We start from the raw sequence: 15,642 nt of genomic DNA, 5'->3' as shown, positions 1-15,642 counted from the left end.
CAGTGCTTTCATAGTAGCTGGGGCTTAAGGGCTGGGTTTCTCCTCAGGGACATATGGTCTTGCTGGTGGGTCCATATAATTATATTGTATTTTTCAAGGTCCCTTTTTAAATCCTATTTTATCTTTCACTTTTTTTCTCATGGAATATCGTACATCTGCTGAAATACATCTGCCATACCATTGTCTGGAAATACCTCTTCCAAGCTTTTCGGAGTACACTGCTATCCCAGTTAGCCATTAGCTCACACGCAGTACAATTCTGCAACTCTTATTCACGTTGACTAGCACTTGCACAGGGACACCCCTTTTATTCTAAGGGATGACATGCATGAGTAAGTACCACTCCGCAAGAGTAGAGGATGCTGCTGAATCAGGTCCATAACAGAGTTTCATGATTTATTTATGAACTCTCACATGATAACTAGTTGTACTCCCTTTTATTAACAACAGTGGGGTCCTGACAATGCACCTTGCCCCCTTGGGCAGAATAGATAACGGAGTTGTTTTGTGTTGTTGTCATTGTTTCATAAATGGCAGATCTAAAAAGTCAAATCTTAGCTGAGAGATTTTGGCGAGTTCCCCCCCTGCTATCAAGAAAATACAGCTAAAGGAAAATGTTGGTATATATTGTCTTTCTATAGCTTGTTAGTGAAAGATAAGGTTGTGTTCCCAGCTCTACTATTTTTTACACCATCTCAAGATATTTATTTTTGATATTTTGTCTAAAGTTAATTGTAACAATTGGAATTTATATGAGGCCAAATCCAGCTGCACTGAAAACAATGGGAAAATTGCCATTAACTTCAACAGGAGTTGGATTAAGCCCATAGTGCCTTTCACGTGAAGATTTTAAAGCACTATATCAAAGTGGGATTGATGCCTTTGTAATATTAAATTTATACTCTAAAAGTGGCTGGACTGAAAACTCTGGTAATGAAAGGAATACTTATAGAACAAGCAAGAGTAATGGAGGCTTCCTCATACTGTCTGCAAATATGCTTCAGCTCTGACCTGGATGGAGCCCTACGTGTGAGACGATACTTCAGTCTCAGCCACACTGCCAGTACGGAAGCCATTCAGCCTAGACATCATTAATTGGATGATTTCTTTAAGTTTCACAGCAGAGGTGCACAGGGTTATGAAGAGAGGGTAGTGTCCTGAAGGAGCAATTCAGGGAGTGCATTCCATGCATAGAGGAATGCAGTATGGAAGAAGGCACAGAGATGCTTGGATGTGAAGCAAATGGACAGACAGACAGGCACTGTTAGTACAGCACAGAAAAGGAGGGAGGCTACACAATAAGAGGCAAATGTAGAGAAGCAAGTGCAGACAGGCAGAGTGGTGAAGGGCAAGAAGCTTAAACTTGATGCAATGAAACAGGGAGAGCTAGCGGGAGGATTTAAAGAGAGGGGTGATGTGATCAGACAGATGTACAAAGAAGATCTTAGGAGCACCATTTTGTATGGACCAAATGGACATGAGATAGGTATTAGGGAAACTGAGAGGAAGAAGTTAGAATAAGGAACATAGAAGATGGTGAGGGTCAGGGCAAGTACGTTGGCTGCCTGGACAGAAAGAAAAGAGTGAATAGCTTAGAAATGCTATGAATAAAGAAATGGTATAGCCTGGGTATGCAGGGTAAAAATCAGTTACTAACCTGATCTGGTTTTGAAGCAGCAACCTAGTCTTGAAAGTTTCTGCATTTCATTACTAGTCCTAGGAATCATCAAGTCTCCCAAGAAACTTGTGTTTTGTTTTAAGTTTTCCCATTTCAAACTTCATGGATTAATTTGATGTTATCCTGTTCTTTAGAAATGGAAAATGCAAGGCATATTTGGTCATCCAGCATCAACTATCTCATTAGAATGATGCACAGATTGCCTCATATAATGATAGATTTATTTCAATCAGTTTCTTAATGTAGTACTAGCATGGGTAATTACATTCTCCTTACCTAAATTCCCTCTGCAGTTTTAATTGAATACAATATTCATTCTTCATTTTACATCTAGGAATTTGCTAGTGGATCCCACCAGAGTTTTGTGGAGGGGGGGTCTAAGCAGGAAGAGAAAAAATGGTTCTCATAGATAAATACCTTGTTTAAAGACAAATATCTTTGATACCATAAATAGGAAATTGTAAATGGAAATGATTAAAAACATGACAATTAATTGCTTTATGTTTTCAAAGGATACACAGTAAATGAATGCATTCCCTAGGGTGAAGTTCCCTGTTATGACTATTCATGCTTTATTAATTTTTCCATATCAATTAGAATAATTTATCATTTCATAAACAGCTATATATTTTTAATTGGAAAAGCCCTAGGTAATTAAAAATATTGGTGGCAAAAATACAATATGTTTCCCTTGTTTCTTACAGGGGGCGGAAAGGGAAGGCAGACAAGATAATGAACAACCAAGCAATGGGGAAAGTTTTCAGACAGATATATTCTGATTCATTCAGGCTCAATAGGTATTTTCCAGCTTTGCTGCAGAAGGCTAATACTCCAGGCCCACTCTAAACCTGTGTGTGTGGGTGTGCATGAATTCCAGACAGAAATCTAACCAGGCATCAAAAAAAAAAAAAAAAAAAGAAGAGCTTTTCAGCAGAACCAAATACATGAGCAGCTGCTATAAATTACTTAATTTATATAGGTATATTTTATAAATCATTAAGTATAATATACTACACACACCATCTTTAGAAACTATGCCAAGAGCATGTTGAAATTTTTAGAAAGACCTCTGGCAGGTACATTCCATAAGCTAAATATACTTGCGAGGTCACATTAACATAAGCTTTGTGTTAATTCAGTTTATAATGTATTTCTAATGCTGGAAAGTTAGAGTTCCCTGGACTCCAAAACCAATGCAATAGTCTATGCTGGCACCTAAAGACATCGGCATAAGTTTGTATGGGTGAAATCTGCCCCTGTATAGGGACCCAGGTTAAGGCTTGAGCACAATTGAAATCTCATTTATACCCTCAAAGTATAGTTTAAGTGAGACCTAAGTGGTGCATTGGCTTTGTACTGGCTCTCAGAGGAAGGATGAATTTCAGCTAAAATCTTTAATTTCCATAACTTAGATAATACTGTATCTGCTATATGCTAGATTCACAAGGGGGATTTAGGCACCTAACTGCCCCATGAGGTGCCTATGACTAACATTTAGCCACCAATGGCATTCACAAAACCATTGCTTAGCTGCCACCTAACCCTGTAGCTGCCTACAGTCCCTAGGTGCCTAAATTTCCACAGGTAAAGTTTCCTAGGTATCTCAGTTTCTGCTGCTGGGCATATGCAAAGCCACTTAAGGGCTTATCTACATGGAGCAGCAATGTGCACTACGGGGGCTGTGATTTCTAAAGTGCATTAATGTGTTGCACGCTAACTGGTCCATGTACTGGCATGAACTAAAAGCTCCCTACTGCCCTTTGACTTTTAGTTCATGCCAGCAGGTTCTACATGGACTAGTTAGTGTGCAACACATTAATGCACTTTAGAAATCATACCCCCATAGTGCACATTGCTGCTCCATGTAGACAAGACGTAAGTCTTGACACTTCCTTAACTCTGGCAGGATTCACAAACTAGGCACTTCCCTGCCATCTCCCAGCAGGGCCTGATCTAGTAGAGATGCTCTTGGCACACCTAACCCACACAGAAGACAGCAAGGAAGAGGAAGTGTGCTCCCTCTCACACTCAATAGCACAACACATATCCAGGAGGTGGGAGATCTGGGTTAAAATTCCACCTTTACCTTATTCAGAACAAGGACTTGAACTGCCCTGGTCATAGCAGGGTATTTATACACTGTGTATGGAATACTTATGTAGTCATTGGGCCAATGAGAATGACTCTACACCCCAGTGACTAGGGCACACATGTGAGAGGCCTGGATTCAAGTATCTGCTCTGAATCCGACAGAGGAGGGACTTCAACCCAGTTCTTTGACCTACCAGGTGAGTGCCCTAACCACTAGGCTATTGTGTATGGGGCCAGGGGAGCACCTCCTCCTCAGTTTTTCTTGAAAAAGGGCTGACCTGGTTTAGACACCTAACTCCAAGCCAAGATTCACAGCTGAGAATCCTGAGTGCAGATAGGTGCTTCCCTCCAGTCCAGAGTTAGGCACCTAACTCCCTTTGAGAGGTGGGGCTTAGGCCACACTCTTCGCCTTGGCATTTTCTACTGGCTAGCGTAGGAGTCTCCCTCCTCAGTGTGCTGGCTTCTGTGAATCCCATGTTTAGGCACTCAGCTCTTCCCAGACATTGTATCGGAAGTCTGAGCTAACTCAAGGCTGGGAATTTCACTAGGTGGCAGGGCCTAAAGTCCCTTTTGTGTACCTAGCCCCATGTGTCCATGTTATCACTGAGAAATTATGTGCTGGTTTTGTAAATAAGAGTGTCATCATCATCATGTTCCTATTACGCCTGCACTATAAAGTAGTGTTGAAAGTACGCAGCTCTGATAAATCTTGAGTTTGGTTTTGGTGTTGTATTTTGATGATTTCCAGACTGTATTTAAGCTCCTGAAGGTATTACTGGCTTAATTGATTTTGTTCTGGACATCCTGGCTTGTTCCACCATCCTGGCTGATGGTGCTGTCCAAGTATGTGAATGTTTCTACATTGGTGAGAACATAATCCTCTATCCATACTGGTGATGGTGAGGCTATATTAAAGGTCATAATATCTGTCTTACTGCGGTTCATTTTCAGTCCAATTTGCTGACTGAATGCGTTGAGTCGAGTTGTTTTTTCTTGTATATGGGGTTGGGTATGTGATAGGAGAGCGACATCATCTGTGAAGTCCAGGTCTTCAAGGAATGAGAAGAGTGCCCATTGTGGCAAATTGCTGGCACGATTATGATAGGTCCCGCACTTCTTCTTCTTGTGGGGGGGTTCAGGGTGCAGTTTCCTGCCCCTGAACTAGGGTATCTACTGTCCCACTAGTAACCCAGAGAAGGGTAGTGGAGAGGGAGAGACCCAGGCCCGCCCTCTACTCCGGCTCCCAGCCCAGGGGCCCTAGAGATAGTGGCAAACCACTTGAACTAGTGCTTCCTTCCCCTGGGCTACTTCTCTTCAACTTGTGGGGCTTCCTGCCCTCTCTCTGCACAAGCCGGGTGTCCCTTTACCTAGGGTCTTGGTCTTCTAGGCAGCCACGGCACATCTCCAAACTCTCCTCTACTTCAAATCCTTCAAACTACACTCTGCTCCAACTCCTTCCCCTGGCTGATTGAAACAGGGTTTTTTTATCAGGTGACAGGCTTCAGGTGCTCTAATTGGCTTCAGGTGCTTTTAATTAATCTGTAGAAATCTTCTTCCCTCTACAGGGAATAAGGCTTCTCCTCATCCTGGGACTTACATATCTTTCCTAGATCACTCTCCTGCTGCCTTCTGGCCATGCTGTATCACACCATTTAATGCCTCTTGGCATGTCTTCTGTGGTACGCCACATTACTCAGTTGATGGCAATATTGAAGAGGATTGCAGACATGACACAACTCTGATGTACTCCTGTTTTGACTTCAAAACTGAGCTCACTGTGATCAACACTGCATGTAAAGTTGAAATAGAAGCTTTTGATGACATTGATTATATGGAAAGGAATTCCGTATGTCCACAGATGCACCATAGGCTGGTCCTGTGAATGCTATCAAAAGCCTTCTCAAAGTCTATGAAATTTATGTAGAGTTGCCATTGCCATTCTAAGCAATGTTCTATTATGTTTCATAGAGTGAAGATCTGGTCTGTGCATCCACACCCTTTCCGAAAACCAGCTTGCTCTTTTCTGAGAATGCCATCAACTGCCTCTGATATACGCTGGACTATGATCTTACACAATACTTTGCTTGGCACAGATAAAAGTGTGATAGCACACCAGTTATTACAATCACTGAGAGTTCCTTTCTTTGGTATCTTCACAATAACCCCATTGGTCCGCACATACTACATCATCATAATAATATAGTAATGCAGAAAAACTGGAAAAGGTTTTAGCAGCCTTTATTCAACAGCACTGATTTGTTATTGTTATCCCAAATACACTTTAGAAATCAATGTGTATGGTTTGTAATTACTTTCCCTTTTCAATGTAATTGTTTTATAACTAGGTCATTGGTAGATACTGTTGATTGTACTGTGCAGGTACTAACATTATCTTTCTTTGGACTCTTAGCTGAGGTGGACCTTGATGGAATCCACTTCTGCTATTATCAAATTAGTAACTGCCTCTTTGACTGCATGTTAATATTGCTAATGAAGATGGGTCTGAGTCATAAAGCTTGTATCTGGATTGGAACTTCAGTGAAGTTCAGTGGTGTTCTGATCTGGGCCAACTATGTCATTCAGAGCTGGAGATTCTGAATTTCCTGGGGGTATTCAGATTGTGGGTTATGGGTCTATAATAACTGGGATGAACCTATTGCTAAACAAGAATCAAACGAGAAGTAATCCTGTGTTTACTTTGCCTTTCTTTTTTCATCTTAAGTCAGGTATGGCTGCAGATGATTTTTTCTGTATTTCAGCTCTCTTTTTTATATTCAACTCCTTTTCAGTATTGACAGGCAGTGTGGTCTAGTGGAAAGAGCACTAGATGGAGACTCAGGAGATCTAGTTTTTATCTTCAGGTCTGCAACTGATCAGCTGTGCTACTTCAGGCAGATCACTTCACCTCCTTGTGCCTCTGAGGCCCTTCCAATCCTTCGTCTGTCTTGATTATTTAGAATTTAAACTCTGGCACAGATACTGTCACTTATTATGCGTATGTACAGCACCTAATACAATGGGGTGCTGATCTCAGCTGGGATCTGTAGACACTACCATAATAAAAATACATCACTCGTGGGAGCAAAGTGATTATGATTAGGAAATCTGCTATGATTTTTGTATGTAACCCTTCTGCCCGTCAGAGTTGGCAGCAACAAGGGCCGGGTTCAATATCTAGGGGTTCCATTCCAATAACACAATGCAAACCGGCTCGAGCCCCCACCCAGTGACCTGGGACAAATATATACCACCCCCGCTGGGCGCCTCCAAGAGGCAATACTTCCCCTCTCGCAAGCACATAGTCTGAGTGTAGCAAAAGTCTTTTAATAACAGAGAGAAACAATGTGGCATTATGTTGGGGAAACACCACCAACCGGATTCATAACACAACCCATGAGCAAAAACAACCCCACCCCAAGCAAATTGGGGCATGCCCTTTTCCCTTTGGTTCTTGAGTCCAGCAACCCCAAAAGTCCAATGCCCCAAAAGTCTCTGTCCCTGGTCAGGGCAGCCCCAGAGTTCGAAAGTTTATCGGCGGAGCTTTACCTCCCAACCTGGGTGGAAATGGGACGGGGGTAAGAGGCACCTTACGTGATCTGAAGCTGACCGCCCCATAGCTCCATAGCGGCGCTCCGCTCCGCTCCGCCAGCCGCCCCACAAAACTCCTTCGCGCAGCTGCACTCCGCTCCACCAGCCGCCCCACGAACTCCTTCGCTCAGCTGCGCTCCGCTCCGCCAGCCGCCCCACGAACTCCTTCGCTCAGCTGCGCTCCGCCAGCCGCCCCACGAACTCCTTCGCTCAGCTCCACGGCCCACAAGCAACTCCTGCCATCCACACACTGCTCCGTGTCGAACTGCTTCGCCAGCCGTCCCGCAAACTGCTCCACAATATATCTTCAGGCTCCCCCACTACTTAACACAACACTCAGTGATTTCAGCGCTTAGGTGAATTCAGCTTATAATAGGGGAGCCCCAGTGCTGGTGCACTGTCAGCCCAAAGTGAGCTCAGCAGCCTATAACTAGACTTCTAATGAAATCAAAATTAGCTCTGATATTCCACAGTGGAGAGAGGAGGAAGTGCAATTAGCATGTAAGGCCCTCACCAAGGGGCCCATGCCACCAAGTATTAATACTTGTCCCCAGCCTCTCTCCATTCACACAGTTTTGGAACCCATGACCCTTGCCTAGCGAGTGCTACTTAGATGATGGTGAATCCCTCCATCGTAACAAAAGGCCACGTACAGTTCCAAGCACAGTTCCCATAATCAGGGTAATAACAATTTATTCTTCCTGCCCCAATAACAGAGACACTGGGGATCCCACAGCAGCCAAAGTGACCATTTGGGCAGCTATGGTCTCATTCTAGGCGTGGTGGGTGTGCCTATGCAAATGAGATCGGCCCCTGAAGTTCTTTTCCACAACTTGCCACACCTCACCACCAGATGTCAGGGTGGAGCTCATCCTGACACTGCTTACATCCTCCCCCAGCCGAGACTTTGTCGTCCCGACAAATCACACTCCCTTTATACCAACTCATTGGTTTCCTCCAAAGGGCCTCAGGAAGCCCACTTTAGCTTCCACAAGCCTGTGTGCTAAATGTATTGGCTCCTCACTAGTCACCCCAGGTGCATCATAAGTTAACCGTTTCACTGGTCTTATCACCCTGTCTCGTCTATTGAGAATCTCTGTTGCCGAAGTAAGGGGAACATCCTCTTGAGTGACGGATGGAGAGGCTTCCCTGGAGGGTCCCTCGGCTACTGGTGTAGGCCCCTGCACTCCTAGTTCTAACGCTGGAGGGTCCAAGGTGCCCAGGACATCCTCTACCTGTCTGTCCCCATTGTCCAATAACCTGTGTGTGTCGTCACAGGGGGGTCTCATCGGCAGCACCGGGGTATCAGAAAGGGGCCTAAATAGTTCCGCCATTGGGTTTAGGGCGGAAGAGGGAAAACTCTCGTTTGGTTCAGCTGATCGAGACTGAAATCTTGTCTCCATCCCAGGATACACCAGGGTTGTGTCTTCCTCCTCAGACTCACTCTCAGATGTGCAGATTAGGGGTAAGTTAGCTGCAGGGGGCCCACTGTCTGTGTTGGATGGCGGCTTTGGTCTAGCACCTCTGTTCTGCCCGGCGGCCCTGCCGTGGCCCATCTCACAAGGGGTGCTTACCAATTCCCCCACAGGGAGCAAAAGGTTTCTATGCACCGTCTTTATTTGCCCTGGACCGTCTTCAGGTTTGATCTTGTAGACCGGCAGATCTCCCAGCTTTTCCATCACCAGGTAAGGTATTGCCTTCCATCTGTCAGCTATCTTGTGTTTGCCAGCAATACCCAAATTTCGCAGCAGGACTCTGTCCCCCGGCTGGAGCTCCTGCGAACGCACTCTAGCATCATATCGATGTTTGTTGCGGTCTGCGTTCTTCCGAGCCGCAGCGGTAGCTAAGCGATAAGCATCCCGCAGCTTTTCTCTTAGTCGGGATACATATTGCTGATGAGTTTCATAGCTATCTCCATCCTCTGATACACCAAAGCACAAGTCTATGGGTAATCTTGGTTCTCGCCCAAACATCAAGAGATATGGGGTGACTCCCGTAGCATCGTTCTTTGTGGCATTGTAGGCATGCACCAGAAATGCGACATGCTGGCTCCAGGTTGCCTTCTGCTCTGGTCGCAAAGTTCCCAACATATCTAATAGGGTTCGATTGAACCTCTCTGGCTGAGGATCACCTTGGGGGTGATAAGGCGTTGTCCTAGACTTTTTAATTCCTGCTATCTTCAGCACCTCCTTCAGAAGGTGACTCTCAAAATCCCGCCCCTGATCAGAGTGTATCCGAGCCGGGAATCCATAGACTGAGAAATATTTGTCCCACAATACTCGAGCAACGGTGGTGGCCCTCTGATCACGTGTGGGATATGCTTGTGCATACCGTGTAAAATGGTCAGTCACTACTAGAATGTTTCCAACATTCCTCTTGTCTACCTCTACAGACAAGAAATCAATGCATACCAACTCCAAAGGTTTGTTGCTGGTGATGTTCTTGAGATATGCAGCCCTCGTGGGCAGAGTTTTCCTTTGAACACATCGAGCGCAAGTCTCACATTTCCTGCGAACATCTTCAGCCATTCGGGGCCAATAGAACCTACTACGAATAAGTTCCAGGGTCCTCTCCATCCCTAAATGCCCAAAGTCATCATGCAGGGCCCTCATGGCCAGGGCTCTGTACTTTTTTGGCAGTACTAGTTGTGCTCGTTGTTTTTGTAAAGGGTCAGTGGTCATTCGGTGTAGCACTCCCTGAATCAGTTTTAGTTTGGTCCATTCTCTCAATAGTAGTTTACCCTCCGGGTTAGGTGGGACAACCACAGTTGGGCTTCGCCCCTCCCTTTTGGCAAGTAGTGTATCACGAATGTCAATATCTTGCCGCTGGGCTTCTTGCCAGTCAGCCGCATTGAGCATGGGCAAAGGAGATTGGTCTAATGCAATATAGTTCACCGAAGCAGAAGGCATGCATTCAGGGGGCAGGCCCAAAGCTTCTGCAACACATCCCTGAAAGTCTTCACGGGCCTCTGGCTCTCGGCGACTCACACTGCAAATAGCTCTCACTCCATCTGTGGGTATCACAGCAACTTCTGGAGCCTGCGGACGCCTGGACAATGCATCTGCATCTACATTGCTTCTCCCTGATCGGTACTGAATGCTGAACTCATAGCTAGCCAAGGCGGCCACCCATCTCTGCCCTGTAGCATCCAGCTTAGCACTTGTTAACACATAAGTCAGTGGATTGTTGTCTGTCCACACCTGGAACTGAGCACCATACAAGTAGTCTCGAAATTTCTCAGTGATGGCCCATTTCAAGGCCAAAAACTCCAGCTTGTGGGTGGGATAGCGAGTTTCACTATCAGACAATCCTCGGCTGGCAAAGGCTACAGGTTTACATTTGCCTTCCACTTCCTGGTACAGGACTGCTCCCAGACCCTCCAAACTGGCATCAGTATGCAGGATAAATGGTTTGCTTGGGTCAGCAAAAACTAGGACTGGAGCATGAGTTAGGCAAGTAATGATTTCTTGAAAAGCCCTTTCACATCTCTCATCCCACCGTGGCCCAAATGGTGCAAAGGGGCCATTGTGTCTCTGCACAGGAGGCTTTGGGGACCTCCCCTTATTCTTGGACTTAGATTTGTTCTTGCTGGACTGATGTCCCCTGGTAAGATCATTCAGAGGCTTTACAATCGTAGCATAGTTTTTCACAAATCTGCGGTAGTAGCCACTAAATCCAAGGAAGGTCTTGAGTTCTCTGTAGTTACTTGGACGTGGCCATGTAGTGAGTGCTTCTATTTTATCAGGATCAGTACTCACACCTTCTTGGGACACAATGTGACCCACATACTTCACTGAGGTTCTGCAGAACTGGCATTTGTCAATTGAAAGCTTCAGACCATAATCCTCCAACCTATCAAGCACTTTAAGAAGTCTTTCTTCATGCTCCTCTAAGGTTCTTCCAAACACAATCAGGTCATCCAAATAAACTAACACTTGCAGTAAATTCATGTCTCCCACAACTTTCTCCATGAGACGTTGAAAGGTGGCAGGTGCTCCAGAAATCCCTTGGGGCATGTGTTCGAACTGATAAAACCCTAATGGGCAGATGAAGGCTGTCTTCTCCTTATCTTCTTCTCCCAGAGGGATCTGGTAGTATCCACTTCGAAGATCCAACACAGAGAACCACTGGCTTCCCAGCAAACAGTCTAAGGCGTCTTGCACTCGAGGCATAGTGTACTGGTCGACCACTGTACGGCTGTTTAGGGTGCGGTAGTCAATACACATCCGGATTTTCCCATTCTTTTTGCGGACTACCACAATGGGTGAGGCGTATGGGCTGCGGGACTCTGTAATGATGCCATTCGCAGCCAGCTCCTGAAGATGATGTCGCACATCTTCCATCTCAGAGAGAGCAATCTTCCTAGATCTCTCCCTGAAAGGTCGAGAGTCATGTAGTCTGATATTGTGCTCTACTCCTTTTGCACATCCCACATCCCACTCATGCAGTGAGAACACCTTGGATCTTTCACAAAGTTTCTTCCTCAGGCGATCTTTCCAGTCCTCGGACACTGGTGAATCTCCAAAGTCAAACTTTGCTGGGTCTATTGCCGGAACTGGAGTTTCATACTGGGGTTTTACAATCGACTCAGGCTCAAAGAGGTCTGCTATCTTTTGTCCTTGCTTCACAAAAATATCACGACTCGTTTCATTAGCAATCAGTATAGTCACCCTTTCCTGGGCTTCAGCAGGTAGGGTTATGACTCCACTGGGGACCAGCACTCCTTCAGGGAGCTCTCCTCCCATCGGCTGCTCTATCATTGCTAACGTCCCTTTACTGCCTTTCAGACAGGTACTCATGACAAGCACTTCTTGCTCCGTCCTTGCAGGCACTACTAAGGGGGTTGTGCCCGCGTACTTCAGTGCCCCAAGCGGTAGCTCAGATGTGTCCCTTTTAGCGCTCTCAATTTTCCTATAGGCTTCAGCACAAAGCGTATGGATCATCAGGGTATTCAGGTACTGGTCCCCAGCCCACCTTCTGCAGTAATCCGCGAGTACCTTGAAGAGACTGGAGTTGGTCCCTATCAGCACAGACACATCAGAAGTCCCTTTAGGGTCAGGGCATATTAAGGCAGCTGTGTCTACCTCTTCTCTCACCCCAGCAACCTCCTCTGGGAATTCCAGGTGCACTATGACATACCCTTGATAGGGGTATTCATCCATGCTGAGGCCACATAGGCCAAGGCCAGTCAGTGGCTGTATAGGCAGGTGCCTAAGCATCTGTTGGTAGAATGACTGAAATATAATAGTCACTTGAGATCCAGTGTCAAGCACTGCTTTACACTCCACCCCTTCGATCCTCACCATGACCTCTGCTCGAGGCCCTATCAGTCCTGCAGGGATCCCAGCTGGACAGTCTTTTCTGGGGGAATCTTCAAATCCTGCAGACCTGGGGGGTCCCCGTCCCCAGACCCTCTGGCAGCTACCGGATCTCTCCCAACTGATCCTCAGCTTTCCATACACTAAGGAGGGGTTTTCTTCATTACGGCACTTGGCAGCACTGTGTCCATCCTGACCACATCGGTAGCAGAAGAATTGACCTTTCCCCCTTCGCCTGGGGGGGATGGTGGCTCTAAGTGCGGGCTTCTCAATCGCCACAGTTTGAGGCTTCTTATTCCTAGAAGTCTTAACTCGGTCAACGGTACTTTGCAGCTCAGCTATCCGTTCCGTCAGGACCTGCATTTGTTGGGCAAGTTCCTCTCTGGTGCTCACCATCAGTACACTGGCCATTTGCAGTGGTGTTGTGCTGGCTGGCTCCGATGTTTGGGCTTCCCAAAACTCACTGGCAGCCTGCCTTTCTTCCTCCTCTCGGACCTCTTTTATCAGCTGGGAGTAACTTGGGGGATGTTCCCGTCGTTCTCTTAGCCGGAGATGAAGTAGAATTGGGTTCTGATACTGAGTTCCTCTTACAATTTGAGCCAGTCTGGTCTGATCCATCTGCTCAGCAGTCACTGCTCCCCTCATGACAGCTCTCTGAAGCAGTCTCTCCAGTCTCTGTATGTAGGCTGAAGCCTTCTCGCCCTTTTGTTGTCGGGAATTAAGGAACTTACAGTAGCTGTCTTCAGGGCCCTCTACGCTCCCAAAGTTGTGTTCAAGGGCCTCTAGGCAGTCCTTCACACTGACCCCAGGGTCAATGAGCTTCAGGGTGCGAATCACATCTAATGCTGGGCCGCCAAGGCTCTCTATAAGGCATCTTCGCTTTTCTGCATCTGGTACGGCCCACTCTTGCAGCATTTCAGTGGTATGCTCTAACCAGGGTTCAAACTCCTCCTCCCCAGCAAATAATCTTAACTTACGACAAGAGTCTGACTCAGCATGGGGCAGCACAACCTTTTCCAATATTTGCCTCAGAGCTTTTGTCCAATCATCAGCCGAGGCTGCAGCCTCCGAGCTAGAAGCTGCTGAGCCAGGGCCCAACAAACCTGACATATTAGCCATTATACAAACAGTAATTTCCTCAAAATATAAGCACAAAAAAAAATATATAAATTGTTTCCCAATGTAGTGGATCACTCAACAGGTGCTTGCGAGGGGTACTGACCCAGGCGATCCCGGACGAGCCCCCAAAAATGTAACCCTTCTGCCCGTCAGAGTTGGCAGCAACAAGGGCCGGGTTCAATATCTAGGGGTTCCATTCCAATAACACAATGCAAACCGGCTCGAGCCCCCACCCAGTGACCTGGGACAAATATATACCACCCCCGCTGGGCGCCTCCAAGAGGCAATACTTCCCCTCTCGCAAGCACATAGTCTGAGTGTAGCAAAAGTCTTTTAATAACAGAGAGAAACAATGTGGCATTATGTTGGGGAAACACCACCAACCGGATTCATAACACAACCCATGAGCAAAAACAACCCCACCCCAGGCAAATTGGGGCATGCCCTTTTCCCTTTGGTTCTTGAGTCCAGCAACCCCAAAAGTCCAATGCCCCAAAAGTCTCTGTCCCTGGTCAGGGCAGCCCCAGAGTTCGAAAGTTTATCGGCGGAGCTTTACCTCCCAACCTGGGTGGAAATGGGACGGGGGTAAGAGGCACCTTACGTGATCTGAAGCTGACCGCCCCATAGCTCCATAGCGGCGCTCCGCTCCGCTCCGCCAGCCGCCCCACAAAACTCCTTCGCGCAGCTGCACTCCGCTCCACCAGCCGCCCCACGAACTCCTTCGCTCAGCTGCGCTCCTCTCCGCCAGCCGCCCCACGAACTCCTTCGCTCAGCTCCACGGCCCACAAGCAACTCCTGCCATCCACACACTGCTCCGTGTCGAACTGCTTCGCCAGCCGTCCCGCAAACTGCTCCACAATATATCTTCAGGCTCCCCCACTACTTAACACAACACTCAGTGATTTCAGCGCTTAGGTGAATTCAGCTTATAATAGGGGAGCCCCAGTGCTGGTGCACTGTCAGCCCAAAGTGAGCTCAGCAGCCTATAACTAGACTTCTAATGAAATCAAAATTAGCTCTGATATTCCACAGTGGAGAGAGGAGGAAGTGCAATTAGCATGTAAGGCCCTCACCAAGGGGCCCATGCCACCAAGTATTAATACTTGTCCCCAGCCTCTCTCCATTCACACAGTTTTGGAACCCATGACCCTTGCCTAGCGAGTGCTACTTAGATGATGGTGAATCCCTCCATCGTAACAAAAGGCCACGTACAGTTCCAAGCACAGTTCCCATAATCAGGGTAATAACAATTTATTCTTCCTGCCCCAATAACAGAGACACTGGGGATCCCACAGCAGCCAAAGTGACCATTTGGGCAGCTATGGTCTCATTCTAGGCGTGGTGGGTGTGCCTATGCAAATGAGATCGGCCCCTGAAGTTCTTTTCCACAACTTGCCACACCTCACCACCAGATGTCAGGGTGGAGCTCATCCTGACACTGCTTACATGTATTTAACTTTTTTGTAGGGAGTAAGTTTCCTCCTGGCTGCATATTATTTCTTTAGGTCCATAAACATACGTAGCATTTTAAAGAGAACAAAAATAAATGTTCTTGTCCCAGAAAGTTTATAATCTAAAATGAGATGACAAAACACATGAGACATCATGTGGAATGTAGACAAACACTGGGTGAGATAGGGGAACAAGAGGATGACCGCTACAGAAGAAAGATACGTTTGAAGATGTTGATACATTTAACTTAAGGATTCACCTTCCCACCTCTCCCTCACTGGTATATTATTTTCCTTCCACCTTTCTTCACACCACTCAAGCATACACACATGCACATGTACACGTTTATTCCAGTAACATTACTGACACAGTATCTTTTCCCCTTGTTTTCCAATA

The sequence above is a fragment of the Lepidochelys olivacea genome (genome assembly GCF_965140295.1).
Source record: "Lepidochelys olivacea isolate rLepOli2 genome assembly, chromosome: 2".
NCBI classification, from domain to species: domain Eukaryota; kingdom Metazoa; phylum Chordata; order Testudines; family Cheloniidae; genus Lepidochelys; species Lepidochelys olivacea.
Note: the sequence above shows the minus strand (reverse complement) of the source record.